The sequence below is a fragment of the Pelophylax lessonae genome (genome assembly GCF_965119305.1).
Source record: "Pelophylax lessonae genome assembly, chromosome: 6".
Lineage (NCBI taxonomy): Eukaryota > Metazoa > Chordata > Amphibia > Anura > Ranidae > Pelophylax > Pelophylax lessonae.
In genome coordinates, this window is record NC_138773.1 from 157280749 (window position 1) to 157294621 (window position 13873).

General features: G+C 45.0%; 1 protein-coding gene across 5 annotated transcripts in view; it reads left to right on the top strand.

The window, feature by feature from the left end:
- The window catches only part of USP7 (ubiquitin specific peptidase 7), a 666343-nt gene that overhangs the window by 393844 nt on the left and 258626 nt on the right, over positions 1–13873 (top strand). The gene's annotated exons all lie outside the window — the stretch shown is intronic.

A 13873-nucleotide genomic window follows, 5' to 3' on the forward strand; every position in this document is an offset into this window, starting at 1 on the left:
TTCGTACGGTCATGAAAATCCTGGAAAAGTCATGGAATTTTGTGCAACTATTTAATTTAGAAAATGTCTCCGGGCCCCCTCTATTCTGTGGGAGTGGGGGACAGTACGTGGACTATTTTCTCTGTTTCGGGTTTAGACGGATTAATCAGCCGCAGCGCGCTGCACAGCTGAAGCCTGGTCACTGGCCTCTTCAATATGAATAGACCGTGACAGGTTAGGAACTCTGCGGCGGATTGATCCGCCTAAACCTGAAACCAAGAAATAGTGCACTTGCTGTCCCCGCTCCCAGGTGCGTACCAGTGGGGGGGAGGGGGCGCACTGGGGTGTGTCAGCTGGGCCGCCCGCATCTCCGCACTGGGGGGTGTCAGGCCGCACTGGGGGGGGGGGTGTCAGGCCGGTGTCCGCCGGGCCGCCTACATCGCTGCACTGGGGGGTGTCAGGCTGGTGTCCCCCGGGCCGCCCGCATCGCTGCACTGGGGGGTGTCAGGCCGGTGTCCGTCGGGCCGCCCGCATCGCCGCACTGGGGGGTGTCAGGACGAGGCCACCCACATCTCCGTGTGAAGAAGGCAGCGGCAGGGAGAAGGTCAGTGAGAGGGTCTGAGCAGCCTTGTTTTGTGTGCTAGATAGGAGGGGGATGGGATGGGGCAGCTGCATATTCCTCCTACTGTCGCTGAATGCTTGTTACTCCTCCTCTCAGCGGCTGCAGGAGGAATATGGAAAGTTCAATTCATCTATATGCAGCTGCCCCATCCCCCTCCTATACAACTTCCTTTGCTGCCCCCCCCCCAGTGCTCTTTGCCCCCCCCAGTGCTCTTTGCCCCCCCCAGTGCTCTTTGCCCCCCCCAGTGCTCTTTGCCCCCCCCAGTGCTCTTTGCCCCCCCCCAGTGCTCTTTGCCCCCCCCCCAGTGCTCTTTGCCCCCCCCCAGTGTTCTTTAGCCCCCCCAGTGCTCTTTGCCCCCCCCCCCCAGTGTTCTTTAGCCCCCCCAGTGTTCTTTAGCCCCCCCCCTAGTGTTCTTTAGCCCCCCCCCTAGTGTTCTTTAGCCCCCCCCAGTGTTCTTTAGCCCCCTCCCTAGTGTTCTTTAGCCCCCTCCCTAGTGTTCTTTAGCCCCCTCCCTAGTGTTCTTTAGCCCCCTCCCTAGTGTTCTTTAGCCCCCTCCCTAGTGTTCTTTAGCCCCCTCCCTAGTGTTCTTTAGCCCCCTCCCTAGTGTTCTTTAGCCCCCTCCCTAGTGTTCTTTAGCCCCCTCCCTAGTGTTCTTTAGCCCCCTCCCTAGTGTTCTTTAGCCCCCTCCCTAGTGTTCTTTAGCCCCCTCCCTAGTGTTCTTTAGCCCCCTCCCTAGTGTTCTTTAGCCCCCTCCCTAGTGTTCTTTAGCCCCCTCCCTAGTGTTCTTTAGCCCCCTCCCTAGTGTTCTTTAGCCCCCTCCCTAGTGTTCTTTAGCCCCCTCCCTAGTGTTCTTTAGCCCCCTCCCTAGTGTTCTTTAGCCCTCTCCCTAGTGTTCTTTAGCCCCCTCCCTAGTGTTCTTTAGCCCCCTCCCTAGTGTTCTTTAGCCCCCTCCCTAGTGTTCTTTAGCCCCCTCCCTAGTGTTCTTTAGCCCCCTCCCCCAGTGTTCTTTAGCCCCCTCCCCCAGTGTTCTTTAGCCCCCCCCCCAGTGTTCTTTAGCCGCCCCCCCCCCAGTGTTCTTTAGCCCCCCCCCCAGTGTTCTTCAGCTCCCCACAGTGCTTTTCCCCCGCATGCTCTCTGGCTCCCCCAGTGCTCTCCTCTCCCCTCAGTGATTTCCAGTCCCCCCCCTCCCCATGTGCTCTCCATCCCCCTGGTTTTCCCTGCTCCTCCACCCCCCCCCCCCCCTGCGCCTTCCAACCCCCCTGCAATGCTTTCCAAACCCCCCCTTAATTCTCTCCAGCCCCCCCCCCCCCTCCGTGCCATTCAGCTCCTCCAGTGGTCTCTGCTTCCCCTGTGCTCTCCGGCCCCCCTAGTGCTCTTCTATCTTCTACCATGTCCGCAGTTCTTGACCTTCTCTTGTATCATGTCCGCAGTCTCTGACCTTCTCTTGTATCATGTCCGCAGTCTCTGACCATCTCTTGTATCATGTCCGCAGTCTCTGACCATCTCTTGTATCATGTCCGCAGTCTCTGACCATCTCTTGTATCATGTCCGAAGTCTCTGACCATCTCTTGTACCATGTCCGCAGTGTCTGACCATCTCTTGTACCATGTCCGCAGTGTCTGACCATCTCTTGTACCATGTCCGCAGTCTCTGACCATCTCTTGTACCATGTCCGCAGTCTCTGACCATCTCTTGTACCATGTCCGCAGTCTCTGACCATCTCTTGTACCATGTCCGCAGTCTCTGACCATCTCTTGTACCATGTCCGCAGTCTCTGACCATCTCTTGTACCATGTCCGCAGTCTCTGACCATCTCTTGTACCATGTCCGCAGTCTCTGACCATCTCCTGTATCATGTCCGCAGCCTTTGACCATCTCCTGTATCATGTCCGCAGCCTTTGACCATCTCCTGTATCATGTCCGCAGCCTTTGACCATCTCCTGTACCATGTCTGCAGCCTTTGACCTTCTCCTGTACCATGTCCGCAGCCTTTGACCATCTCCTGTACCATGTCTGCAGCCTTTGACCATCTCCTGTACCATATCTGCAGCCTTTGACCATCTCCTGTACCATGTCTGCAGCCTTTGACCATCTCCTGTACCATGTCTGCAGCCTTTGACCATCTCCTGTACCATGTCTGCAGCCTTTGACCATCTCCTGTACCATGTCTGCAGCCTTTGACCATCTCCTGTACCATGTCTGCAGCCTTTGACCATCTCCTGTACCATGTCTGCAGCCTTTGACCATCTCCTGTACCATGTCTGCTGCCTTTGACCATCTCCTGTACCATGTCTGCTGCCTTTGACCATCTCCTGTACCATGTCTGCTGCCTTTGACCATCTCCTGTACCATGTCTGCAGCCTTTGACCATCTCCTGTACCATGTCTGCAGCCTTTGACCATCTCCTGTACCATGTCTGCAGCCTTTGACCATCTCCTGTACCATGTCTGCAGCCTTTGACCATCTCCTGTACCATGTCTGCAGCCTTTGACCATCTCCTGTACCATGTCTGCAGCCTTTGACCATCTCCTGTACCATGTCTGCAGCCTTTGACCATCTCCTGTACCATGTCTGCAGCCTTTGACCATCTCCTGTACCATGTCTGCAGCCTTTGACCATCTCCTGTACCATGTCTGCAGCCTTTGACCATCTCCTGTACCATGTCTGCAGCCTTTGACCATCTCCTGTACCATGTCCGCAGCCTTTCACCATCTCCTGTACCATGTCCGCAGCCTTTCACCATCTCCTGTACCATGTCCGCAGCCTTTCACCATCTCCTGTACCATGTCCGCAGCCTTTCACCATCTCCTGTACCATGTCCGCAGCCTTTCACCATCTCCTGTACCATGTCCGCAGCCTTTCACCATCTCCTGTATCATGTCCGCAGCCTTTCACCATCTCCTGTATCATGTCCGCAGCCTTTCACCATCTCCTGTATCATGTCCACAGCCCCACACTTTTTTACCCAGGACTTGACCCCTGAGTATAGACAAGAGTAAGCGCCTCATTTGTGCATCTGTGCCATCCATACCAGTCCACCTGCACCTCCATCATGACTGTGGCTTGGGCCTAAAGAGTAAGCGCTGCATTTTGTTCATCTGACTGTGCCATCCATACCAGTCCGGGTGCACCTCCATCATGACTGCCTGAACTGAAGCTTTATGCCCAAGCAGGAGCGGCCATTAAATCTTCTTTCTACAATTAGAGTAAATTGGTTAAATTACAAGTTAACTTTATGGGGGTAACACAGTTTCAGCTAAAGTTAGTGTGTTCACAAGGTAGCAATACCAGGGAAATGCAGCTTTAAAATGTATGGCTTCATGATGAAAAGTATGAGAGGTGGCTGGAGAAAGATCAGGACCCGGGACGTGCTAAACGTACAGGGTGTCGTAAAACGTTTGACATTTCGAACATGCGAGAGGCAGCGCTGTCTAGCCATGCTAAAGGTGCAAAGCACCAGTCTGCAGCTGCGTGCTCCACAGCTTCCAATTCGATCGCTGGCTTTTTCACCCGTGCGCCTGAAGTGACCCCGGCTCGCAGCTGCGGCAGCGGTGCTTCCATCTCATCCACTGTAAAACAAGGGTCCATATTGAGTCGCGCTATATCCAGAAACGAAACTCTAACTGCAGAGGTATTGTACACTACAAAGCTTGTCATTTATTTTAGTAAAAATATGCTTGGTGTGACATGGATTTTCTTCTTATTTAACATTTATACATAGACATTTCATGAAACTTTAGGTCATTAATATTTACGTAAAGTCATGGAATTTTATTGTTAAAAATGTGTATGAACCCTGCATGCCTCTTACTAAATACCCTGGAATGTCTACTTTCCAAAAAGGGGTCATTTGGGCGGTATTTGTACTGTTCTGACATTTCAGGGCCTCAAGAAATAGATAGGCCGTCGGTACATCAGGTGTGATCAATTTTCAATGATTGGCACCATAGCTTGTAGACTCTATATCTTTCACACAGACTAATTAATGACCACTAATTTGGGATATTTTTACCAAAGATATGTAGAAGTATAAATTTTAGCCCAAATTTATGAAAAAAAATTACTCATTTGCAAAATGTTATAATAGAAACTAAAACAATGTGTTTTTTTCAAAATTTTTGCTGTTTTTTTCACTTATCTCAAAAAATAAAAAACCCAGTGGTGATTAAAGATTACCAAAAGAAAGCTCTATTTATGTAAAAAATTTGATTGGGTACAGCGTTGTATGACTGAGTAATTATTCAAAGTGTGAGACCGCCGAAAGCTGAAAATTGGTCTGGGCAGGAAGGGGGTTTAACTGATCTGTATGGAGGTGGTTAAGAAAAAAAAAAACCGTAGGCCAGCCCAACATAATTCCTTCCACTGTTAGCATTCATCTTAAAGGTCCTAGGAAGATGTACTTATTTTCTTCAACTCTGCTTTGTAAAAGATGAACCTATTTTGTTGCACAGGCAAAGTATGTTTAGACTCTGGCTTATAGGCCAGTGTCTTCAGATGGCTGGACAAGCTTTCTAGAACGTGTAGTACCACTACCCTACTTTATGAATGCTTACTTTTTGCACTAGTGTCCTAAGGTGCTGGACCGCCATTACTGTGTAAAAAAAATAAAAATCCCATAGTTTGGTTTTTGTGAAAGTTATAACCTCTATAATCAATATTCACGAGTTTTTTTTTGTTTTTGTTTTTTTAGTAAAGACCTGTAGCAAAATACATTTTGGCCAAAATTAATTTTTATATATTTTTTATAGGATGTTTTATAGCAGAAAGAAAAAAATTGTGGTTTTCAAAAATTGTTGGTCTTTTTTCCTTTTTATAATAATATAAGATAAAAACCCAGAGGTGATTAAATACCACCCAAAGAAAGCTCGATTTGTGTATACATAAGTGGGTACACCCCTCACATTTTTGAAAATATTTTATTATACCTTTTCATGTGACAACACTGAAGAAATGACACTTAGCTACAGTGTAAAGTAGTGAGTGTATAGCTTGAATAACGTGTAAATTTGCTGTCCTCTCAAAATAACTCAACACACCATTAATGTCTAAACCAGTGTTTTTTCAACCTTTTTTCACCCAAGGCACACTTTAAAATCTGGAAGAATCTCAAGGCACACCAACCAAAAATGCAGCCTGGACAGGACAGAACAACATGACGTCGCTCTGGCCCTCCAAGGCCATAGAGGCTATTAAAGAGGATATACTCTTTCATCGCCCCCTGGGACTAGCCGGCTGCACTATTGGATTGCTTCTCGGGTGAGCCGGTGGGAGGGGGGTACATCCCCTCCCGCTGCTTCTGAAAGCATTCCAGTGGCTCATGTGCTGCTTGGAACCCTTTCATTAGAAAGCCAGCCGTGGGCTGTAAAAAGCAATACTGAGGTTATGGCTGATATCGTCAGCCATAACCCCGATAAACCATTTCAGAGCTGGAACGTATATTTAACTATGACTCGCTGCAGTGCAGGTGTAGCGCAGGGTACCTGCACTTTTCATGTGCGTTACCTGCCGTTTCTCATCAACTTCTATTATGTCCTCCTGAAAACACACCAAAAATGAGGGACATAATAGAAGTCTATAGGAAACTGTAGGTAATGCACATGAAAACCGCGGGTACCCTGTGCTACACTTGCACTGCGGCCAAACTGCAGCAGAGCAATGTGCAATGAAGACAAAATAAAAAGAAGTGCAGTTACCATGAAAGAAATATAGTTACTATTACCAATAAAAATAATAACCAACATATCTTATGTATATTTATATTGCATTAAAAAAAAAAAACCAATCACCATGCCTGCAATTATACCTAAAACAAAAACATGCAGGTAAATTACAGGTACAATTGCTGTACCTCATGGAGCTCAGAGGAGCTCATATGCAGCCTCTGAAAAGCCTCCTCCCTGTTCTTCCTCCTCTCCTCATGCTCTGTTTCACCTCCCCTCGGGGAAAAGCACGCCAGCCAGCGTCTAGTGGGACCTGCGTCTCGCATATCCCAGAAAGCTGTGCGTATGCTTGACCCGCCCATAGCAACCGATGACCTCATTGGTTGGCAAGATGCGATCGGACGGCCCGCACAGCTTCCCAAATGCCTGTGGCAGCGGGAAGTGAGCTTTAGACAGCGGACCAGAACCGCTGTAACAACAAGGCTTAACTGAGTGGCCAACTCAGTTTGTAGATCAGATGGGGTAATTTTGCCACGGCACACCTGGGGACTCTTCCCGGCACACCAGTGTGCCGCGGCACACAGGTTGAAAAACGCTGGTCTAAACCACTGGCAACAAAACTGAGTACACCTTTAAGTGAACATGTCTAAATTTTGGCTCAACTAGCCATTTTTCCTCGCCAGTGTCATGTGACTCGTTAGTGTTAAAAGGTCTCGGGTGTGAATGGGGAACAGGTGTTTGGTGTTCTCGCGCTCTCTCTCTCATACTGGTCACTGGAAGTTCAACATGGTACATCATGGCAAAGAACTCTGAGGATCTAAAAAAAATAATTGTTACACTACATAAAGATGGCCTAGGCTATAAGAAGATTGCCAAGACCCTGAAACTGCAGCACGGTGGCCAAGACTATACAGCGGTTTAACAGGACAGGTTCCACTCTGAACAGGCCTCGCCATGCACGTGCTTTGCGTCAAATCCAGGGGTTGTCTTTGGGAAATAGACACATGAGTGCTGCCAGCATTGATGCAGAGGTTGAAGGGGTATGGGGTCAGCCTGTCAGTGCTCAGAACATACGCCTTGTCAGAATGTTTATACTGCTCTGATAAACAGTCTGTCTATACAAATAAGCAAGGATCTATAATTAAGGAGATTCTCAACTTATTTCCATAGATCAAAAAAACGTGATTGTTTATTGGCGCTAACTTGAAGACCAGATGAATACAATTTTGTGCAAAAAAATATATATATTAAATAAAAATCAGTGCAGAATAATGTCAAAATATAACTGATAATAAACCAAAATGTGGAACAAAATGTCAATATGTATCACACAAATGTGAGAAATATAGTCAAAGGATGTTTTTACAGAATATCAATGTAACCAAAACCCGTAACTTCTGGAATGTAATTAATACAGTTGGGCAAAAAAGTATTTCGTCAGCCACCAATTGTGCAAATTCTCCCACTTAAAAAGATGAGAGGCCTGTAATTTTCATCATAGATATACTTCAACTATGAGAGACAAAACGAGAAAATAAAATCCAGAAAATCATTGTCCGATTTTTAAAGAATTTATTTGCAAATTATGGTGGAAAATAAGTATTTGGTCAATAACAATAGTTCATCTCAATACATTGTTATATACCCTCTGTGGGCAATGACAGAGGTCAAACGTTTTCTGTAAGTCTTCACAAGGTTTTCACACACTGTTGCTGGTATTTTGGCCCTTTCCTCCATGCAGATCTCCTTTAGAGCAGTGATGTTTTGGGGCTGTCACTGGGCAACACAAACTTTCAACTCCCTCCAAAGGTTTTCCATGGGGTTGAGATCTGGAGACTGGCTAGGCCACTCCAGGACCTTGAAATGCTTCTTACGAAGCCACTCCTTTGTTTCCCGGACGGTGTGTTTGGGATCATTGTCATGCTGAAAGTCCCAGCCACGGTTTATCTTCAATGCCCTTGCTGATGGATGGAAGTTTTCACTCAAAATCTCACAATACATGGCCCCATTTATTCTTTCCTTTGCACGGATCAGTCGCCCTGGTCCCTTTGCAGAAAAACAGCCCCAAAGCATGATGTTTCCACCCCATGCTTCAGAGTAGGTATGGTGTTCTTTGGATGCAACTCGGCATTCTTTCTCCTCCAAACACAACGAGTTGAGTTTTTACCAAAATGTTCTACTTTGGTTTCATCTGACCATATGACATTCTCCCAATCCTCTTCTGGATCATCCAAATGCTCTCTAGCAAGCTTCAGATAGGCCCGGACATGTACTGGCTTAAGCAGGGGGATAAGTCTTGCACTGCAGGATTTGAGTCCCTGGCGGCGTAGTGTGTTACTGATGTTAGCCTTTGTTACTTTGGTCCCAGCTCTCTGCAGGTCATTCACTAGGTCCCCCCGTGTGGTTCTGAGATTTTTGCTCACCGTTCTTGTAATCATTTTGATTCCATGGGGTGAGATTTTGCGTGGAGCCTCAGATCGAGGGAGATTCAGTGGTCTTGTATGTCTTCCATTTTCTAATGCTCCCACAGTTGATTTCTTCACACCAAGCTGCTTGCCTATTGCAGATTCAGTCTTCGCACCCTGGCGCAGGGCTACAATTTTTTTTCTGGTGTCTTTTGACAGCTCCTGGGTCTTGGCCATAGTGGAGTTTGGAGTGTGACTGTTTAAGGTTGTGGACAGGTGCCTTTTATATTGATAACAAGTTCAAACAGGTGACATTAATACATGCGTGGAGGACAGAAGAGCCTCTTAAAGAATAAGTTACAGGTCTGTGAGAGCCAGAAATCTTGCTTGTTTGTAGGTGACTAAATACTTATTTTACCAAGGAATTTACCAATTCATTGGAAATTCTACAATGTGATTTCCTGGATTCTTTCCACCCATTCTGTTTCTCGTAGTTGAAGTGTACCTATGATAACAATTACAGGCCTCTCTCTCATCTTAACTGGGAGAACTTGCACAATTGGGGGCTGACTAAATACTTTTTTGCCCAACTGTAGCTTCTCGTCTGCTCAAAAAATATGGAAACAAAATGATACAGATTAGACACGTGACCTCTCTCAGCAAACAGATGTTCACAACTCAATGTTTTAACAATGCATGGATAAAAATTGTTACACCAGCACCAAAACTGGAAATAAGCCAAGAATGTGTTTGGAATGAAGATAACTTTCACTAAGTTAATTTATTTTAAGTATACATTATTTTAAGTATACATCACAACTGCACCATTTACTAGAAACGGAATTCAGCCTCAAGGGGATTTTTACATGTGTTAAATCTCCTAAGATTGGAAAATAGACCGATCATACTGCAGTTGGAATGCTCTAAATTGAAATCTTGATGCTATAAAAAAAATCTAATTCAGTCAGATGTACTGTATATGACAAGTAAATTGCCTTTAGAAAAATAGAAATTTATACTTTACCAAAAACTTCAATGTCTGTTGTCTGAGATGTCACTTTGATGTCTCAGTTCCCTTGAATAGCCTGCCCTCAGCTTCAAATGTCTTCCATCAGTGTGTCAGAACCTCCTCAGAGTACTCTCACTTCCTTCCTCTCTCTCGATCTTTTGAATCTTTTCTTTCTTAACTTACATGAAACTTTTATCCTTTGGGAATGTGGGCGTGGATTTTGTTTTCCTAGTGAAAACACTTCAGATGGGTCCACATTTACTATAATACACCTCTACCTCATCATCTATAGGGGACTAGTTAATCGCAGAGAGAATAAGCGCTTAACTTCTTGGGAATGGTGAACCACAAAGATGAAATATATGCAAAATGTGACCAGATGTGTAGGTAAAAGCAAATAACAATATTATTTAGAAACAGACCGATGAATATCCAAACTCCTAAATAAAATATAGAATAAGTGACGCTGGTAAAAAGGTGGGTAAAGTGATCAGTGATCATAAATAAATAAGTTATTAATGGTGAGTAATATAGTGAGAGAAGCTGATAAAAGATGAATAAAGTGATCAGTGCGAAATGAATAAAACACTGATGATAAGCAACAGAAGGGTTGCTGGAAAATGACAGTGCTACAGCTGGTAATAATCAGTGCAGGTGAAGGGGTATTCAGTGTGATGAATTCAAACATGCAAGTAAAGTGTTAAGCACAATTAATCACAAAAGGTGCTTATGATAAATGTCAACGGGTAAACCTAATCAAATTATGACATAGCAGAAAACCAAGTCCCATAAAAATAAGTGTTGCAATTATAGCGTGGGACACTCTCTTATCTAGTGGTGGCTGCTGGGCACCATATACAGGCAGTATACTTCCCGGTACTTTGGAACTCCTCTTCCAGAACTGCCGCCTATTCTCTGACATCCCGTTCTATAGGGGACACTGTATGAAAGTTTGGGTAATTTAATTGAGACAAGAATGACATCACTCATTTTTAACCCAGCCTGGCACCATGGCTTGTCCTTATCTTGTCGTGTTGTCTAGGCCCTTTTAATTTATTAGCCTGAGACGGGATTTGCTAAGACTCTAAATTTTCTTTAGGAATCTTCACCCAGGGATAAGGAACTTACATTCGCCTTATGACAAAAGATGGCTGCCAGGATGCACATATAACAATATGTAAAACAATATGTATGGGCCTCATATGATTCCTTTTAGCCCCAATAGTTCCCCACAGCCTCACACTGCATCAAATTGGTCTGCATGGCTGTCGTCCCGGTCTTAAGCCTCTTCTCAAGGTGATGCACAAGAGAGTCTGCAAACAGTTTGCTGAAGACAAGCAGACTAAGGACATTGATTACTGGAACCATGTCCTGTGGCCTGTTGAGACCAAGATAAGCTTATTTGGTTCAGATAGTGTCAAGCATGTATGGCAGCAACCAGGTGAGGAGTACAAAGACAAGTGTGTCTTGCCTATAGTCAAGCATGGTGGTGGGAGTGTCATGGTCTGGGGCTGCATGAGTGCTGCCGACACAGGGGAGCTACAGTTCATTGAAGGAACCATGAATGCCAACGTGCTGTGACATACTGAAGCAGTTCATGATCCCCTCCCTTTGGAGACTGGGCCTCAGGGCAATATTCCAACATAACGACCCCAAACACACCTCCAAGATGACCAATGTTCTACTAAAGAAGCTAAGGGTAAAGGCGATGGACTGGCCAAGCATGTGTCCGAATCTAAACACTATTGAGCATCTGTGGGGCATCCTCAAACGGAAGGTGGAAGAACGCAAGGTCTCTAATATCCACCTGCTCCGTAATGTTGTTATGGAGGAGTGGAAGAGAACTCCAGTGGCAACATGTGATGCTCTGGTGAACTCCATGCCCAAGAGGGCTAGGGCAGTGCTGGAAAATAATGGTGGCCACACAAAGTTCTGGCACTTTGGGTCCAATTTGGACATTTTCAGATGTACTCACTTTTGTTGCCGGCAGTTTAGACATTAATGGCTGTGTTGAGTTATTTTGAGGGGTCAGCAAATTTGCACGGTTATACAAGCTGTACACTCACTACTTTGCATTGTAGCAAAGTGTAATTTCTTCAGTATTGTCGCATGAAAAGATGTAATAAAATATTTACAAGAATGTGAGGGGTGTACTTACTTTTGTGAGTTACTGTATATCTATGCATTCATTACAAGACTTCTCTGTAGAATAACAGGTTTTGCCCCTGCCCATTATTTTTCAAAGTCCACTTTCCTTTATAAAATCTTCTCAAGGTGTGTGACAAACTCACTCAGGACAGGGGCTTTTGGAGGGGACTACAGGCTAGCCTCTTGCCTACTGACTATGGACCCTGGCTTGTGAGAGAACACTGCTCTTTGTCGGGTGTATGCTGGGGGGACCCTTGGAGTATTGTTTCTTTGCATTTAAGTCCACACTTCCCCATGACACACACACTCTGGGACTCTAGGCCTAGGATCCACGGTAAAGACCTAGCTGCCTATTGCCAATAGGGGAGTACTCCGCAGTTAGACTCATGGCAGATGCAAATGTCTGTCAGCTCAGCCACCTGTCTCCTACACATTGTTGATTGTGCTGATTAACTCACCTATCATCTACTGTGGGGGGATGTGTTTACACTTATAATAATGTGTAATGTACTTCATGAGCTCGATGACGGCAAGTCTGCAAATTAGCTCAAGGTAATTAAATCATTCTCCTCTATTAGTTGCTAACTGAAAAGTAGAATATGGTTTGTGTTGGTTGTTCCTTAGATATGTTAATTATATTTCTGTACACAATTTCATCTGCATAAGATGATGTCATCAGGCACCTAACCTGGTGGGGTATATATTCGGTGTGAGTTTGTTCAATAAATGTACAAGATCCTATACAAGCTATTCTCGGCTAGTTTTGTTTGGGGGCGGCTAGAATATCTGATATCTATATTCAAGACTGAAGGAAGCGGTATTCTGACTGAAGCACACAAGCACATTTTGGGGTCGCAGTTCCGTTACAAGGTGTATCTTGCATTAGGCCCCTTTTTCAGCACCCTGTGCTACCTTTGGGATCTCAGCTTGGCTCGCTCTCCTCTGCAGACACCACCTTTTGAACCCACAAGGGATATTCACTTAGAAACCTCTCCTGCATTTTAGCCTTTTTGCTTGCTCTCATGCCTGTCAGAGTTGGTGGCTCTCTTGTATTCAGTCGTTCTGCAAACTTCACAAAGGCTAGGTTGTATTGCTCCCAAGGTGGAATAGGTCTTCCACTTCAATGAGAACATGGCCCTGCCATCTTTGTCTTGCTCCAAAGCATTGAAAAAGTCTCTTCATTGCCTGCATGTAGTGAGAGCCATTAAAGTCCACCTCAAAGCTGAAGCTTGCATCAGATTCCCTTTTTGTCCTGTCCTCACAAGGGACACCCTGCTTCCAAGTTGGAAATCCAGTAGAACGAACTATTTTAGTTTGGCTTAATCATTACTTTTGAGCGAAAGATCATTTAAACCCATTAAATCTTTTGGGTTTTTATTTGTCAACAGAATATTGTCAATCGTATTACCTTTTTTTATGTAATGATTTAGAGCAGTGATTTACGTATTGAAAAGCAAGTATTGGTGCTTTGGGAAATCCTTGGTGAAAACATCCTAGGGTGGTATAAATTTAAGCTTTATCCTGTTTGCCTGCTGGGCCCTGCTCTCCACTTGCTACTTCAGATGGGCAGGCTAATTTTTGCTAAATTTCACTTTTGTCATGTTTTACAATTGTTTACAGCTTCAAAACTTTGTAAATGGCCTCCTAAATCATACATTTTTTTAAAGCACAAGACCTGTGAAATAAAATGGTGCTACTGATTTTCTACACTCTGCAATAGACAGGTAGACCATAGACAAGACAGCTAGCTAAAGGATTAATACGTAAAAATCCTGATATTGAAATATCATTGCCAGTATAAAGAACCGTGCAGAGTACGAACTGCAATAATCTTCAAATCATATGTGCAATAAATTAAACTAATAATGAATCACAGAAATCATTGACAAAGTGCTCAATCTGTGAAAGTGCACTATATAGAAACACATGTCCCTTGCATATAAATATAAAGCAAAACGGCAAAGGAACAGTGCATACAACTCAAAGCTTCTTCCTGGACCATAGGAAAGTGGGATGACGTCAGTACATATGCTCCACCGTGCCATCGAGG